General features: G+C 38.7%; 1 long non-coding RNA gene across 1 annotated transcript in view; it reads left to right on the forward strand.

The window, feature by feature from the left end:
• Window positions 1–16,767, forward strand: part of LOC138756360 (uncharacterized) — a 50,891-nt gene extending 34,124 nt beyond the window's left edge. Inside the window, exons 2-3 of the long non-coding RNA XR_011353024.1 lie at window positions 13,858–13,975; window positions 16,597–16,767. This is a non-coding gene — a long non-coding RNA (uncharacterized lncRNA). The remainder of the gene's footprint in view (window positions 1–13,857; window positions 13,976–16,596) is intronic.
• Window positions 16,768–18,584: the final 1,817 nt, after the last annotated feature.

The following is an 18,584-nucleotide window of genomic DNA, read 5'->3' on the forward strand; positions in this document are numbered from 1 at the left end:
TATCAATAAAAATCTTAGCAGATTCCTTGATATCAGTATTGCTGGTAGACACTTCTTCCCACTGTATTCCCAAATCAAATGTTCATATTCTGAAGTAAACTGGAATTTTCAGCTCCATATGTAATGGTATCAGTTCCAATTGCAACAAGAATAATACAAGCAACATCTAATGAAGGGAATCCAAATTCATATTCAGAGTTAAAGCTAGATGAGGGGGCACCAACACATGCAATATGAGATTATGGCAATCAAGCACAGAAAAAAATTAAAGAGAGTAAGACATTACTGAGGCTTTTATACTCCTTCGCTCTGAATCAATGCTTGATTGTTTGCACTTCACCCACTGCAGATGGCTATTTATACTCGTAGATCAGCTTTGTGGAAATAGCCCTTAAACTGCAAACTGAAAGTCAAAATAAATTGTTCAGGAAAGGATAAAAATGTAACATTGATGTAAATTTGAAAGACTTTAGATAAAACAGACATTCACTCTTCCACATTATAAATGTTTAATATTATCTGGTATCCAATCGTCACTTAGTTTCATGTGCTGTCTGTGTGGCCAGGAATCTGAAAGCTTGGTGTGTCATCCTCAAGCAATCTTTTCGACTGAGTCTCTTCTGGCCATTATTTTCCATCTGGCTGAATGTTGTGTACTGGAGAGCAAGTGATCATCTTGTGTCAATGTCTGATTAAAGCTCCAGAATTCAAGCTGAATTCTTATTGAATACCACTTGCAGATTTCCAACTTTTTGGCTGAGGGTTCCCTCTATCCCAATTTAAAGAAAAGCAGATTTTGCGCTTTATTGTTGTTGTAATAGTTATTTGCCAGGTGGTGTTGAAGTTTTTTTTTAATTTTGTAAAGGCCTGTTAAATAGAACAGAGAATAAACTAAAAGTTTATTATTGGATTCAACACAAGAACAGATGCAATATAATGACATGAAAAGTTTTCAAAAGCAAACCGAGGATTAAAGGAACACTTTAAAGCCAAGCCAAAGAAGACATAGCCTATAATCTGATGCCTGATGTAAATCAATAAGTGAAGACAAATTAATACATTTTTGTCTGAGCACCTCATGACAGAACCAAATATGAAACTGAAAGAAGGCATTCAGGAGAAAAGGACAGATCCCAGAGATAGTCTGCCCAAACAATCCATCCTACCAACAACATGGCCGTGAGTAAATAGCTCCAATGGTTGTAACTCAATGTGGAAACTCTGCTAGAGATCATTGCAGAAAGGACATAGACAAGCAGGTTGCATCTTCTGACCAACGATATTTCAGTAATATTGGTCCACAATCAAAAGAGTATAGAAGAATGCAAGATTTATTTAAGAACATGAAATTCTGAAAGGGCATGATGAGGGTTAAAAGCTGAGTACTGTTTGTCTTGCCTGGAACATTAAATACGAGGTAGCATTTTCTCAGAACAAGGGGCAATTATTTAAGACAGACAAAGAGACAATTCTTCACTTGATAGACAGTGCATTTGAAATACTCTGGTCTAGACTTTTCAATAATTTCTTCAAGGCTGAAATTTTAAAAAATAGATATTCAGACACTAAAAGAATAAAAATAAATGGTAAATAGAAGGAACGAGGTACCGTATCATTGAATGGTCGAAAACATTTTAGGGCCACCTAGCCTTTGCTACTTCTATTTCTAATGTTTTGATCTTTCTATCCCAGGGATATGAAAGGTCACTCCCTCCATATTTCTGCAATGCTATTTACTAGTCCATGTTTCCACTGATGCCCTCCAGCAATATAATAAACTGGACAACCAGCTTACCTCCACTGAAAGGAACACTCTTCCATTTTATCAACCAAATTACGAGGGGTGTATACATATTAAATGAAAGTAGGCTTTTTCCACTGAGGTCAGGTAAGATAGAAACCAGAAGACATGGGTAAAAGGTGAAAGGGAAAAAGTTTGAGGGGCACATTTGTGGGAACTTCTTCATACAGAGTGAGATGGGAGTGTGGAATGAGCTACCAACTGAAGTAGCGAACGTGGGCTCAATTTTAATATTTAAGAATAAAATGGACAAATGCATGGATGGGAGGGTACAGGGAGCTAAGGACTGGGTGCATGTCAGTGGGACTAGGCACAATAATACTCCAGCACAGACTAGAAGGTCCGATGGGCCTGTTTCTATGCTATAATGTTCAATAGTTTCATAGTTCTATGTATACAAGATGTTGTATTTTTAAGTCTATTTCCAACTTCAACATTCTGAAACAGTCAAAGAAAGTCACAACCCTAAAATAGGCCTACTGTCTGTGCTGACCTGAATCAGATTAGACAATATTAAATATTATATTCAAAACAATTGAATATTGCTGATTTTGTTCAAATATCTCATAATATTTGATAATAATATTAAATGACACAGAGATAAAACACTAACAATAGGCAAAGTACAGGCAAGAAAAACAAATGGAATCGAATGTAATCAATTAAAATTTCGTCATACTAAAAATATTTCTATTAGCAAAAATCCAATTTTTATCATAAACTTATCTGGAAACAAATTGAAAAGTTAGGGATATCAGTAAGTATGAAATGTCTCAGGATTTTACGGTTAAATATCTGGATGTTTTCCCTCAAGAGTTGACATTTGTCTTTATTCGTGCAAAGTGCAATTAATTTATTATTCCATTACTGTTATGAAACTAGGCATAAACTTAAAATTATGGCAGTTTTGCCACGCACTATTCGAAAGAAGACACACACACGTAGCGCAATCAGGTTAAGCTCTGAGTTTTGTTAGGGCTCAGGCCCGACTATTACATTTTCACTGTTGTCATCGTGGCTCCCCCTTGGCTGACATCACAGCATGCAAAACAAAAGCATGTTTCCTCCATGAGGGTACTTTCCTGCATAACAATGCCCTTCTTCCCCAGACTCTGTCCCTGTCTGTTGGCTGCGCAGCAAGGCCAGTGCCATTTTGGGCTGTTGGCCTTTAAGCTGCCCTTGCCTTTCACCTGCCTGTTCGCTTGTTGGGGCCAGTGCTGTTGCACGGGCTGCTGGCTTTTGGTTGCGTTCGCTGCCCGGAGCACCGGTTCGATCGTCGCCACGGAGGGCTGCCACAGCAGCATGAACTTTAACCAAAAATATCAGTGAAAATAAAATAGCAAAACAATTTCAATCTTCAATATGGCTATAATCAGGAATAAAATATTTTGTGATGCATCAAGATTTATTTCACCATTGACAATCATTATATTTTAGTGTCATAGAGAATTATGTCAAGAACTTGATGCTGTGATTGGCAAAATACACCTATCAGTCAGAGAGTCAGTCCCAAAAACTGACAAATTACCCTTTTAATTTTCTGGTTGAGTCTTTGTTGATGAATGAAGTTCCACATCAATGACAGCTTGAGACAGAATTCCAAATCCATGAGAGTAAAAAAAACACACAAATAACTGAGAACAGGAAGAATGAAAACATAAATAAAATTTGTGCAAGGAATAATTTGTGTAAATCCAAAATCCAAAATGGGCATAGAGCAAAATGTAAGCAGGTGGGAAAGAGATTTTGCCCAAAAAAATATTATTCTCTTGAACCAATTTCAAAAAGTTTGAGATTTTTTAACCCCTTTTCCGCCACTGTATCAGTCATTACATTACAATAATTTTCTGCCTAAGTTTACGTGGGGGGAGTGATGAGTTTGAAATAAGACCAGCTGTGCACAATATATAGTTATGAATGTTAAGAATAATCTGAGGAGGGACTGAGATTTTAAAAAGAACAGTATAAACTTTTGTATTTCCCATTAAGATAAAGCATTAATGAGCAAATATAAATTTCTTAAAAATATCTGAATGAAATAAAAAACATGTCTTTAATTTTGAATTTTACAATAAAAAATACAGACATGGTACATTTTCCAGCAGTAAGGAAAGCATGTGGCGCATATGAAGTAATCAAGATGAATGTTAATCATCTCCATCTAAAAAAAACTAGAATATGGGAGCGGGCATATTTTGATGTCTGCCAGTGCCATGCTCACTAAACTGAGGCATTTATCAGTACTCAAACATGCTTAAAAATGTTTTAAAAGCTTTCCATTTTATTTCCCATATTCCCCAAAAGTGCTCATTTAACTATGTGGTTGAATGATCCAATAGTGCCAACAGCAAACTATAAATCTCCTCTAGTCTTCAAATCACAACATTTTAGTGGTGTCAGTCTCAGGTTTGAATAGAGGTGGTCTACTGCTGTTATGAGTTTCTAGAAGACATCACAAGATGTCAAGAAACAGAAGTAGGCTATTTGGCCCATCAAGTCTGCTCCACAAATCCGCCCTGATCGAAACTGTTCTCACATCTAGTTCCAAGTTCCAGCCTTTTCCCCATATCAATTGATACTTTGAGATATTAGAATCCTATCAATCTCCCTCTTAAACTCCCCCAATGATCGGTCCTCCACAGCTGTATGCAACAAATTCCACAAATCCACAACCCTCTGGCTAAAGAAATTTCTCCTCATTTCTGTTTTAAATGGTACCTTCTAATTCTAAGACTGTGCCCACTTGTCCTGGATTCAACCACCAAGGGAAACATCTTATTCACATGTACTCTGTCCAATCCTTTAAGCATTCAAAATGTGTCAATTACAAAAGAGTGGAAATAGGAATTCAGCCCATTGAGTCTGCCCCATAACCTTTTTTGCCCTTGCTAATCAAAAACCTATCAATCTCTGCCTTAAATACAATTAATGACCTGGCCTCCACAATGATTGTGGCAAAAAAATCCACAGATTTACCACCCTCTGGCTGAAGAAATTCCTATGCATTTCTGTTCTTAGCAGATGCCTTTCAATCCTGAAGTTGTACCCTCTTGTCCTAGACACTCCCACCATGCGAAACAACCTTTCTACATCTATTCTGTCCATGCTTTTCAATATTCAAAATGTTTCAATGAGATAAAAGGTAAAGGTAAAAGTTTCATTATTGTCACTTAATACTACATTTAGAATATAACATACATGAAATTCTTTGACATTTACTGTAAGGCAGAGTCGTCTCTTTGTCCAGGGCTCCCCCCCCGCCCCCCCACCCACCCACTCCGTTCTCCTAAATTCTAATGAGTACAGTCCAAGAGATATCAAATGTTCCTCATATGATAACCCTTTCATTCCCAGAACCATCCTCGTAAACCTACTTTGAATCCTCCCCAACATCAGAACATCTTTTTTCTTAAATGAGGAGCCCAAAACTGCTCACAACACTCTAAATGAGGTGCCTTATAAAGCTGCAACATCGTACCCTGCTCTTATATTCTATTCCTCTTGAAATGAATGCTAGCATTACATTTGCCTTTTTCACTTCCATCTGAACATGCAAATTTACCTTCAGATTCCCAGGTCCCTTGGCAACTGGGTATGTTCAATTTTCTCCCCATTTAAAAAAATTGTCTGCCCATTTATTTATTTCTACCAAATGGCATGAATGTACACTATCCCATGTTGTATTTCATTTGCCATGTCTCTGCTCATTCTCCTAATCTGTATGTCATTCTGCAGCCTCCCTATTTCCGCAACACTATCTGCTGCTCCACTTACGTTCATATCTCAAAGATATTCTTTAAATAATCCAAATCATTAATATATAACATAAAAAGAAGAGGCCCCAACACCAATCGCTGTGGAACATCACTAGCAACTGGCTCCCAACCAGATTATGAACCCTACTTTCCAACACTCTGTTTCCTGCCAATCAGCCAATGCTCTATCCACTCTAGTATGTTTCCTGTAATACAGAGGGATTTTATCTTGTTATGTAGCCTCATGTATGGCATCTTGTCAAAGGTCTTCTGAAAATCCAAATAAAGTAACTGCAGCTGAGGTTTCAGATGTATTCAGATTCCAGAGTAGATACATGACATCACAAACAACCCCGATTCTTTTCTTCCTGCGCCCAAAGCAGAATGACCACTTATTGGTAGTTCAAGAAAACTGTAATCAAGATACACATGTAAACAAATAAAGAAAAGTAAACAATTGTATTGTGCAATACAGAGAGAAAAATAATCAATAAAGTGCACAAGTAAGAGTCCTTAAATGAGTCCCTAATTGAGTTTGTGGTTGAGGAGGAGTCTGATGGTGGAGGGGGAGCAGCTGTTCCTGACCTGGTGGTGTGTCCCGAGGCACCTACACCTCTTTCCTGATGGCAGCAACGAGAACAGAGCTTGTGCAGGGTGGTGGGGAAGGTTTAGCTCCAACTGACGATACATGTCAGTGAATTTGTAAATGGTATTGTTGTACTGACAATAATGGGGGAAAAAGTGAGGGAATTCAGAATAACAGCAGGAAAATTACAACTTAAAAATAATAGAGATGAATAACCCACGCAGAAGGCTAACAACACGTTGTGGTATGATTGACCTTAAGATGAGGCCGTGTTGCTTTTTTGAATTTCTGCAGTCCTTCCAATAAAAGTACTACCACAATGTTATTGAGCATGAAGTTCCAGTGACAATAGAGTATGAAGGGTAATGGAAGTTGAGCTGAACTACAGATCATTCATGATCCAAGTAAATGACAGAAAGAATTACTCTACGTATTATAGTACAATCCAATCTAGTTGCACAGATGGGTGACTGAATAATCATGAGATTATTTTTTTCAATTCTTATTGTCTTAATACAAAGTGTTAGGCGTGAGTACTTAGTTGCAAAGGCAGATCTTACTATTAGATATAAATGTTATTCCCCCCCCCCCAGCCCCCACCCCCCAGCCCCCACCCCCCCCCCACCCCGGTTCATGGTGCTCCTGAGCTTCCTGCAATCAGCAACAAATTAATTGAGACATATAAATCTACTTTGCCAGGGTAGATTAAGAAGGAGAAACAGAAAAGAAGACCCTACAGGTCAGTGACCATTGCAGCAGAACCACAAGGTGATCAGCGGCTGAATGACACGCACAGGCCACAGACGGTCAGCAACTTGCAGTCGAGGGACTCACACAGGCTGCAGGCTAACGGCAACTTGTGGTTGAAGGACCCATGCAGGCTGTGGGCTGCTGGAGACTGGCTGATGAGAGCCAGCTATTGGCATGGGAACCGGGATTCGTGAGGGTGCTGAGGACAAGAAGGGCTTCAGAAGGGCGTTAGGCTCTGAAAACTTACTGATCACATCATAGGTTTGGATCTGGAACTCAGGTGCCAATGGATTGAACAGGGAGTACTGTAGATGAACCCACAGTGTTACAAGCCCAAAGGAACCCAAAACCCAGCAGCAATAGACATTCACCAAGACAAGTGTTTTTTAAAACAAAAGGTATTTTTAATCAACTTCAAAATGAAAATAGAATCAAACTTTAACTTATCTCTATACTTATGCTAAACTATACTCTGTACTAACCCAAATTAACTCCCTTCTAATTCTAAGTGCACATGTATGCAATGTGTGTGTAAATTCAAGAAAAGTTCTTTAATTCACATTCAATCTCACTTCTCCTTCTTCCAAGTTCTCTGAATGTAGGCAACTCTAACACTGTGCACAGAATTCAACATGTATAAAGTTCACCAGGCTTTGGTGCTTGAAAGGTAAATGTTTACCACACAGGAAGGTTCTTGTAGGCTTTGCAGAGAAATTTGTTCTTTCAGGATTTCCACAACTGAGGTACTACCATTAGTCACTTCAAGGTCTCACTGATGAAACTTGCCCCATCGGGGTTTTTCAGATGGTAACCTCTTTCTTTCAGGTTACAACAAAGCTCCTTTTTTGTCCTTTTATTCCAAGAGAAACATCAGACAGATAGCACTTCCAACCATCCACTGCTTTTGAACTTTTCATCAGTTCTTCCTGGATTGCACTGTTTAGTGTCCCATACACATTGACTGAGAGAGCTTCTTAATTTTTTTTCTCTCTCTCTCTCCCTCTCTCTCCAACTCTTTCCAACTGGCTTCCAGAAAGCTCATGTGATTCACTTACAAAACCCCCACCTTCTCCAGCAAACAACAGGAGTTCTTTCTTCTGCTCCTATCTGTTAGATCAATAAAACCCAGGAGTGACCTTTCTGTGCACTCTGTCAAAACCCTTGAAAAGAGCTTCCCACAGCCAGAGTGTCTCTCCAGTCCATTCATCTTATGAGATCAGTTCAATTAACATCTACTTGTGAAAGGTGTTTACATTCTCCAGAGATCTTCAGTATTTCTTCAGTCTTTCAAATAAGATCTGTTTTAAAATGCGTGTACGTATGTAACCTACTCTAAATCTTACAAATTCTCCCCAAATATTACTAAATTCTTCCCAAATATTAGAATCATTACAGCAGACACTCAGTTTCTCTGAAGGGACTCTCCTTTGCAACTCCTTGACTATTTCTGCAGGGCTCTAGGAAATAATAATGGCAACTCTTTGTCTGCCTTAAGGCAGGCATAGAAAACTTTGTGTAATTTCATTTTTCTGCATGACAATAAAACTATTTTAAATCTTGAATCTTGAAAATTCAAAAGAACAAATACTGAGGGTTAACTCTCACACCTCATGTTAAGATCTGTCCTCCTGACTGATTATACAGATTTGCTTCCAGATACTTATTCCATGATCAAAGTTAATAAGGTATGCAAATATCTGTATGTCAGAAAAAAAATTAATTGTTGAAAAAACAATGTTTCCAAGGACAGCGAATAATACCTTCAAAAAGATACTTATTTTAAAACTGACCCATAACAGTGATGGATTATATTAATGACAGATTCTGTAGCTCCTGTAATCAAGTTACCGTATTTAATGGTACTGTAAGGTAAAGCACACTCTTTATTCTGACACAGTAAATGCAAGCTAGTGGCAGGACAGGCATTTATTGCCCCTTACTAATTGGTCTGGAGAAGGTGAAGATGAGCACCTCATTGAACCATTTGCAAGCTGCGGGGTGAACCTATTTGCCACGTAGTAGAGAATTCCAGTGTTTTGTCCCAGCAACAATGAATGTCTAAGATTGACTGTAAATTTGCAAGGAAGATTTTATCTAACTTGGACAGGAACTTGAAGATTTTGATACCCCCATGCATTTGCTCCACTTCTCCAACTAGGTGCAAGAAACATTAATCTGGCAGGTGCCTACAAAGCTCCTTTGACAATTCTTTGTCATATGTTTATGGATAGTATGCATTACAACCATTACATTTGTGGGGGGAGGGGGGCAAGTAAACATTTTTAGAGTGGTGGATAGAGTGCCAATTAAATGGGTTTTTTGGGCTGTATTTATCCAAGCAACTGAAGAATATTATACTCTTATTGTGTTTTGGTGATATTAGAAAACATTCAAGAATGAAAAGTCACTGGTTACAGAATAGCCAGCCACTGAATTGAACTTATCACATTTTATTTCTGTGCTTTCTCCAGTTCAGCATAACATGCAGAATATTGATGATGGGCATTTGATACAGAAATACCAGACAATTTCAAATGGATTTGGTTATATTTTTTTCCCCAATTATGGCATGAGCTAACAATTTTGCTACTCAGCATGTCAGATATGAACTTCCATCAGGTCTAAACACAGCCAGGTTTAGATAGTTTAACCACATAAAGACTTATAAATGGAAATAAGTGCAATGATCAGTAAAGGTTACCACTTTTATTTTTAATGGAGGGAAGGTCAACAATAATATATTTAAAAAGGACAATGCTTCAAAATCTGTCCAAAGTAATTATTGCAGTGATGTGCTGAGTTTAAGCTCACTAGGATACAATAAAATGAGACCATTTGCCTTTACTTTATTTATGACTCTTATTAGATGATTGCCAATTTTTCTGATGTCCATTGATCCGGTACTCATTTTAATTGAAGGGATATCATTCTCTCCTCACCTCAAGAATTCCACTCTTTGGTCCAGATTTGGGCCTACATTGTAAATAAAGCAAGATCCAGGTAGTGCTCACTTCCCCTTTGCACCTCTTATTGGCAAAACCCAAACAGAGCATTAGTAAACATGTGAGGTGATGCTACTTGATTCTGTTGATGATGTCTTTCATCTTTTTGCTCATGGCACTTTAATTGACCAGATTGTTTTTATTTAACAACTTCTTAGAGCAAAATAAAATGGGTCAATGCTTGATTTGGCCAAGCAGATGACAATCCTGTTTATTGCTGCCACAGTTTGGATAGAGTCATAGCTAGATCCAAGATAATTAAAATTGAAGTCCTCTTAATATGGATTTTGTCTCTTTGATGTCCTTCACACTTCTTCCAAGCTATTATCTCCAAAGCACTGATTTGTCAGCCAGTAATCAGTATGGTATTTGATAGATAGCAACCAGCATGAAACATTCTTGCTCAGGCTTGGTTAAATGCCAAGTGACTTTACGAGGGTCACTCATTCCAAGCTGAATATCACTTTACTGTAACCTGCAGAGGGTCTCTTCTTCAGGTTAGTTAACAAACATTGAAACATTTCATGAAAATTACAATGCCATTGGTATGTCCACATCAGACTGTTGCTAGACTAAACAGTGGGATAGCACTCGCCATTTTCAAGTCATAAATCACCCAGATAAAGGAAGTCCAGCAGGTATGACCCTCACATGGAAAGTCAATCAATCATGGCAACATTGATTACATATCACAGGAAGTGCCTAATCAATTTTCCCAATTGGATCAATTTTATCCACACATGTCTGCAAATGACATTTACTCTGAGTCAAACTTATTCTTAATTGCCATGTTGGGTCATCAAGTTTCAAAACAAGCTGGTTTTAACCTTGAAAATTATTACAGACCATAACACAAATATATTCATGAGAGAGGCAAGGCATATTCAAATTGCTTCCAGTCATTCATTTGAATCAATCAGACTGATAATGTCAATCTGGAAAGGTTCATCTGCTCAGACCTACTTATCACCCTCTGATATCCTTCGGCTACATTGGGAAACTTCTGTAAACATTGTCATTCCATGTCTCATCACTAATAATCTGAAAGTAAAACCATGTTGACAAACAATGCTGAAGATCTAAAATAGAGTCATGTCGACTTTGTGACAGTAGGCCCTTTTAAAAAAAAGTGATGTAAAGAGAGATATTCCCTGTCTTTAAATCACTTCACTTATCTCCATCAAAGGTCTGAAGGAGGATTGACTGGTCAAACACAGTCCATCTTCCATCTGCCTAGGGGGTTAGACTCAGAGGTGGAGTGACGTCGCTCCACCTCCTCTGTAATGCAGCTCCAAAGTGGAGGGGCTGATGACATCGTGATGACACCATCAGCCTGCGACTCAGGAGCACGAATTTTTTAAAACCCACACAGTTCATGGAGGCCATAACACTGTGGAGGAAATATGCCTGAGTGCTAACTGAGTCCTAAGACTGCTTTCACAGATCTCCACTAGCAGTCATACCTGCTCTTCAGTCACCATTTTCGAGTGTAGGCCGCTTTCCCTTTGCGGTGCATATGTTCGAGGTCACAGTGGCGGGCGGCATTACTGCACCATTCATCCTGCATCCTGCAGCTCTGAAAAGCTGGTTCCTGATTCAACTCTGCAATAAAGGTACCGCGGGATCTGCATTATAGGTCGTCACCATAAAAGGTAAATTTGCCTTTTTGTTAAACTCGAGCCGGCTGTAATGCGGGGTTTCAGCACAAAAAGGGCTAGTGGCAGTGAAGTTCACAGTTTATTCAGCACTCTGTATGATGTCGAACCTTGATTCAACATGCAACTAGAAATAAATCAGCAAGTGCTCATCTTATCTGAGGAGCTGAACGATTACACCAGGGCTCTAACAGGCTTTATCAAAACAGCTGTGGATGAGTGGGTCCCCACCAAATCATTCACAGTTTTCCCCACCCAGAAGCCCTGGATGAACAGCAAAATCCAAAACCTTCTGAGAGCCAGATCACAGGCATTTAACTCCAGAGATCCAGTTCAATACAGAAGGAGTAGGTATGACCTGCAGAAAAATATTTCCTGGGCAAAGAGGAGATTCTAAATGAAAATGGAAACGACAGAGGACACCTGTGGGAGGCCCTAAATGGCAAAACCACATTTTTACAGCGCCAGCGACCGGGTCTGGACTTAGGTTCGAAACCCACACTGTCTGTAAGGAGTTTGTACTTTCTCCCCGTATCTGTGTGGGTTTTTTCCAGGGGCTCCAGTTTCCTCCCACCATTCAAAACATACTGGAGGTGTAGGTTAACGGGGTGTAAATTGGGCGGCACGGCTTGTTGGCCAAAATGGCCTGTTACTAGCTGTATGTCTAGATTTTTTAAAAATTAAAACTAAATCCATTACAGTAGCAGACGGCAAAGCTTCACTCCCAAAGGAACTCAATGCTTTTTACACCCAATTTGACCAAAGTAACAGCAAAGAACCACCTTTCTACCCACCCTGGTCCACTTATGATCCCATTTTGCCCGTATAGGAGGATGATGTGCATGCTGCCTTCAAGAAAGTGAATCCAAAGAAACATCCAGCCCGGATGGAGTACCTGGCTGAGTATTAAGGATCTATGCTGACCAACTTACCAATGTATTCATGGATATACTCAACATCCTACTCCTACAGAGCATAATACCCACCTGTTTCAAAGAAAAGCACAGTAACCTGCCTTAATGGCTATCAACTGCAATGACATGTTTTGAAAGGCTGGAGTTGAAGCTTATCAGTTCCTGTCTGAGTGGCAACACAGATATATTGCAGTTCACCTATCATAGCAACAGGTTGACAGTCAATACCATCTCACTGGCTCTACACAAAGCCTTAGAACATCTGGACAGTAAAGATGCATTCATCAGGATGTTCTTTATTGACTACAGTTCGACATTTAACACCATCATCAGATGATCAGCAAATTTTAAGGCCTGGGACTCAACACCCCATTCATTGGATCATGGATTTACTCACCTCCAGAACGCAATCAGTGAGGATTGGTAAAAGCATCTCCACAATCTCTATCAGTACTGGTGCACCACAGGCTGTGTTCTTAGCCCCCTGCTTTACTCACATTACACCTACGACTGTGTGGCTCGGAATAACAATAACACCATCTACAAATTTCCTGACATTAATGGGTTGTATAAAGAAAGGGCATGAGTCAGCGTACAGGATGGAAATTGAACACTTGGCTGAAAGATGCACCAACAAACTTGCACTCAATGTCACCAAAACAAACAGCTGGTTGTTGACTTCAGGAAGGGAAATCCAGAGGTATACAATCATGTGATCATTGGGGGATCAGAGGTAGAGAGAGTGAGCAAATGCAAGTTCTTGGAAGTCACTACCTTGGAGGATATTCCTGGACCCTACACATTAATAACATCAAGAAGAAAGCACGTCAGCACCTCTGCTTCCTCAGGAATTTACGGAGGTTTGGTATGACACCAGAAACTCTGGAAAATTTCTGCAGATGTGTGGGAGAAAGTGTGCTGACTGGTTGCATCGTGATCTGGTTTGGGGGACACCAATACCCTGAGTATAAATCCCTCCAAAAGGTAGTGGACACAGCCCAGGACCACAGGCAAAACCCTCCCCACTATTAAGAACATCTATATGGAACGCTGCCATCAGAGAGCATCAGCAATCATCAAGGATCTACACCACCTAGCATGTGCCCTGTTCTCTCTACTGCCATCAGGAATGAGATAAAGGTGCCACAGGACTCTCACCACCAGATTCAGAAACAACTGCTACCCTTCGCCATCAGTCTCTTCAACAATAAGCTCAATCAGGGACTCATTTAAGGACTCTTACTTGTGGAATTTATTGAATTTTTATTCTCTCGGTATTGCACAGTTTGTTTACATTCATTATCTTTTTACAGTTCTTTATTTGTCTACATGTATACACTGTGTACAGTTTTTTTTTGCACTACCAATAAATGATAATTTTGCCTCACCTGCAGGAAAAAGAATCTCAGCGTTGTATGTACTCCGACAATGAATCTGAAATCTACTCACCAGGTCAGGCATCATCTTTGGAGAATGCAACAGAGTCAATGAACTGCCATCATAAATGGAGAAGTGAGTGTTCAAATGTTTCTTGCATTACAGTAAAGGTTGGGGAAGAGAAACGAACAAAGGGAATGTCTACAAAAGGATAAGAACAAGATTGCCCAGGTGTCAGGCCGCTTTCAGAGCCATCCAGTTAAAGATAAATTTAAGCACTTAACACAAAATATTAATTATAATATTAGGTGTGGTATAAATCAGGCAATTTGAGTGACATAGGAATGGGATTAGGCCATCCAGCCTTTTGAGGCTGTGCTGCTGGCCATCAGGAATATAACTGGCCTTCTACCACCTTCCAGCATTATTAATCCCATTAATATTCAAAAGCATATCAATCTCTGTTTTGAATGAGCATCACACCAGATCTCCACAGCCTTACAAGACAGAGAATTCCAAAGGTTCACCAACCTAATTTCAGTCCTAAAGGGCCTATCCTTCTTTCTCAAACTTTGACCCTTGGTCCCAGGCTCAGTAATGGGAAACTTCTTTTCTGCACCCAGTCTGTCAAACCCTTTAAAAATTTTGTTTTAATGAAAATTTATCAAAATGTCAATGACTATTGTGCTACTCTTACCCAATTTCCTCTTCGACATCAAACCAACCATTTCTGGATCTATTCAAGGGGATCTTCATTGCACTCTGTACCAGGTAAGTGCATATTTTCTGATGTAGGGAGGTCAAAACTGAATCCAATCCTCCATGTGTAATCTCACCAAAGCTTTTAAAATTTCAAAGACTACCTTGCTCCTGCAATCAATCCCTCTCATAATAAAGGACAACAATCCCACCTATTTGCCTTCCGAACTTTTTTTGGAAAATTTTATTTATTGATCATAATAAATCATACAGTAAAAATACAAACAAATACACAACATTTTACCCCATATGCCCCCCCACCCCCAACCCTAACCCACCCAACCCTCCCAGCCCCATCTAAACTACCTCAAAAGAAAGGAAAAAGAGAACAGAATAGAAGAGGAGATTGAATAACATTACAGGCTTCAATTATTGCCATGGTTTGGGGTAGCACCATCAATTGTGGGAATAAAAAAACTACTACAAATTGAACATCATATTTTTCCTATACGGGCTCCAAGTTTTAACAAAGAAGGAATAATTATGACGTAAATTATGTTATCTTTTCCAACGGAATACAAGACCTCATTTCTAAATGCCATGGTTGAATACTAAAATTGGTTTTGTTTTTCTGAGTAATTGCCAAATATTTTCAAGCCACAGCTAAAGCCGATCACAGAAAGGCAATTTGAAACTTATTTAATTTTAATTTCAAGCTCAATTTCTTAATATAACCCAATAAAAATACCATAGGATCAAGTGAAATTTTAAATTTAAATATAGCTTCTAAAAATTCCTTAAAAGTTTTCACCATCTCATATGACCAAGTAGAATGTATGGCACCTAAAACATAAATCAGAAGAAATAAACTTATATTTACTTATTTTCTCCAAAGTTAAGTATAACTGATGAAGAAAATTATAATGAACCAATCTACATTTACAATTTTAGTCATTCTATCCTCACATAAGGTCATCCAATCATCCTGAGAAATAGATATGGATAAATCTTTTTTCCCATTTTGATTTAGATTTATATAAGTCCGCTTTAAGCATTTTAGTCTGCAATAAAGCATACATCTCCGATATAAATCCTTTCTTACCACCATCAGTAAGCAAGATTTTAAATTTAGATCGCCTAGGTAACCGTAAAATACACCCAAAATTATTCACTTACATTGCTTTAACTTGATAATAAGATAACAAATTGCCTTCTGAACTTGAACATTGATCTTTAGTGACTTGGAACATTAATATGACCTAGTCTCTCACCATTTATGAAATCCTATGTCTTTCTGCAATATTCGCCAAAGTGGATGACCTACATTTTTCTATGTGATTGTTGTGTTTGGAAGAGTATCAGGCTTGGTGGGTTCACAGAGAGACATAACTTTAATTAACACACGGGAGACAAATGGGAGAACATTAAATGGTGCTCGATTACTATTTCACTTAAGCAATGATATAGACATTCACCTCGGACCTAGGTTGGACTCCAACAATAGTGAACTCAACACGGGACTCTTATGCACACCCAGTTTCCTGTACCAATGGGAATACAACTCTCTGAAGAATTTAAATTTGCTGAACCTCTCCACCTCTGTTCCCCCAATGTTCACTGGATCGTACACCTCTGGTTTTCCCTTACTGAAGTCTACAATCTGCTCCTTGGTTTTGGTGACATTGAGTGTGAGGTTGTTGTTGGTGCACCATTCAGCCAAGTTTTCAACCTCCCTCCTGTACACTGAATCATCCCTTTTTTTTTGTACAACCCACTACTGTGGTATCATCAGCAAGTCTGTAGATGGTGTTATGGTCGTACTGAGCCACACAGTCATAGGTATAAAGCGAGTAGTACAGGGAGGGGTTAAGAACATAGCCCTGTGGTGCTCCTGCACTGATGGAGATGTTCTTGCTAATCCTTACTGATTGGGGATTGGAGGTGATGGAATCCAAGATCTAATTACACAATAGGGTATTGAAGTCCAGGTCCTGAAGTTTGCTGTTCAAGCAGTGGTCAATAAAGACCATCCTGATATTTGTATCTTTGCTGTCCAGATGTTCCAAGGTTTTGTGTCGAGCCAGTGAGATGGCATCTGCCATAGACATATTGCTGTGATAGGCCAACTGGAACAGATTCATGTTGCCACTCGGACAGGGTCTGATATGCTTCAACACCAGCCTCTCAAAATGCTTCATCGCTGTGGATGTGATTGCCACTGGTCAATAGTCATTCAGGCAGGTAACCACAGACTTCTTGGGGACAGGTATGATTGAGGCCTGTTTGAAAGAAATGGTACCACTCCTTGCTGGAGTGAGATATTGATGACATCCATGAAGACATTGTCCAGTTGGTCAGCACAGACTTTTATTACTTTGCCGGGTACTCTTTCTGGACCACATGTTTTCCTTGGCTTCATTCTCTTGAAAGCAGCCAGTGCATCTTCCTCAGATACTGACAGTAGAGGATTATCAGGGGACATGAGGGTGCACAGTGGGTCTTCCTTATTCTGGTGGTCGATTTCTCTCCTATTTCTTTATTCTGCTTTAATAATTCTTCTATCCGTCTGTTAAAAAAAAACACATTTGATCTCACTTATCTAATTCTTTTCCTGTTGATAATCATTTCATCTTAAAAAAATCCAAAAATTACCATCTTCTTTCATGGTTCTTACCAGTCTAATCCAATATTGGCAGTTTCAAAAATGCTTCCAATCCTCAGGCCTACTGCTAGTTCTGTCAGCTTTATATGCCTCTTCTTTTGATTTAATATCCTTAATTTTTTTTGTCAGCCATGGATGAATCACTTTTCCTTTTGGGGTTTTATGCCTTAAAGTAATATATTTCTTTTGCAACTTATTCATTATGATTTTTAATGGTAACTTTAGATTGCACACTGTTATACTTAAACTGGTTATCCTCATCAATTATACGATACAGTAGAGTATATTTTGTTTAGATTTGTTTTCAATTACATCAATTCAAATGTCAAATCCTGTCATACTTTGGTCACTCTTCCCAAAGGGGCTATGAAGTGAAGATATTCAATCAACCTTTTTTCATTGCACAAAATAAAGATTGAAAGTAGTTGGTGCAGACTAGTGTCTCTTATATTATCCCATCAATTCATATTGCTTCCTGTTCATGGAGCATCACCATAATCCAACCAATTAGGGTGTTTGGGTGTTCCTGAACAGCGCTGTCTGGTCTCTGTGTGTCAGTCTTTTTTTTCTTATTTTTATTAGATATTTAATAAAAATTGGGTGTAAATTTGGCGACATGGACTCGTGGCCAAATAACTGTTACCATGCTGTATGTCTAAATTTTAAAAATTTAAATCTCGTCAACCAGGTTTCCTAATCTTACCCTTCTATCAGAAAGTCTTGAACTCCTGATCTTAAATTATATTAGAAGGATCTACCAAGATCTGTGTTTCAAAATACTAACTTTATTCAATTAGGGCATCCTCTATGAGTTCAAATTTGCCGCTTTATATGGGATAATTTGCATATTGTGTCTTGTTGCTGTAGAATCCAAACATATCTCACGCCAATTTTAATCTAATTGACAACATACTAACAATTTGGAACTAAATATATAATTTTTTAGGAAAACTTCTTCAGACCACACTACAAATTTACACAACCTTATTTATTTCATCCCATCTACATGTGCCAGCTTTGGGGGGCCACAATTAGCATTGTGGTTAGAGCAACACTATTACAGTTCCAGCAATGGGACTGGGGTTCAAATCCCGCGCTGTCTGTAAGGATTTTCTACATTCTCTTCGTGTCTGCATGGGTTTTCCCCGAGGGCTCCAGTTTCCTCCCACCGTTCGAAACATACTGGAGGTTGTCAGTTAATTGGGTGTAATTGGGCAAATGGGACTCGTGGGCAGAAAGGGCCTGTTACAGTGCTGTATAATTATTTTTTTTTTAATTGATGTAGTTTGACTTCATTTACATTTACTCCAATCTCTTCTAAAACAGAATTTCAAAACATAAATAACTTATTGTCTTTATGTTAGCAATTTACATTGCTAATAA

This window comes from Narcine bancroftii, chromosome 3, assembly GCF_036971445.1.
Source record: "Narcine bancroftii isolate sNarBan1 chromosome 3, sNarBan1.hap1, whole genome shotgun sequence".
In the NCBI taxonomy this organism is placed as follows: domain Eukaryota; kingdom Metazoa; phylum Chordata; class Chondrichthyes; order Torpediniformes; family Narcinidae; genus Narcine; species Narcine bancroftii.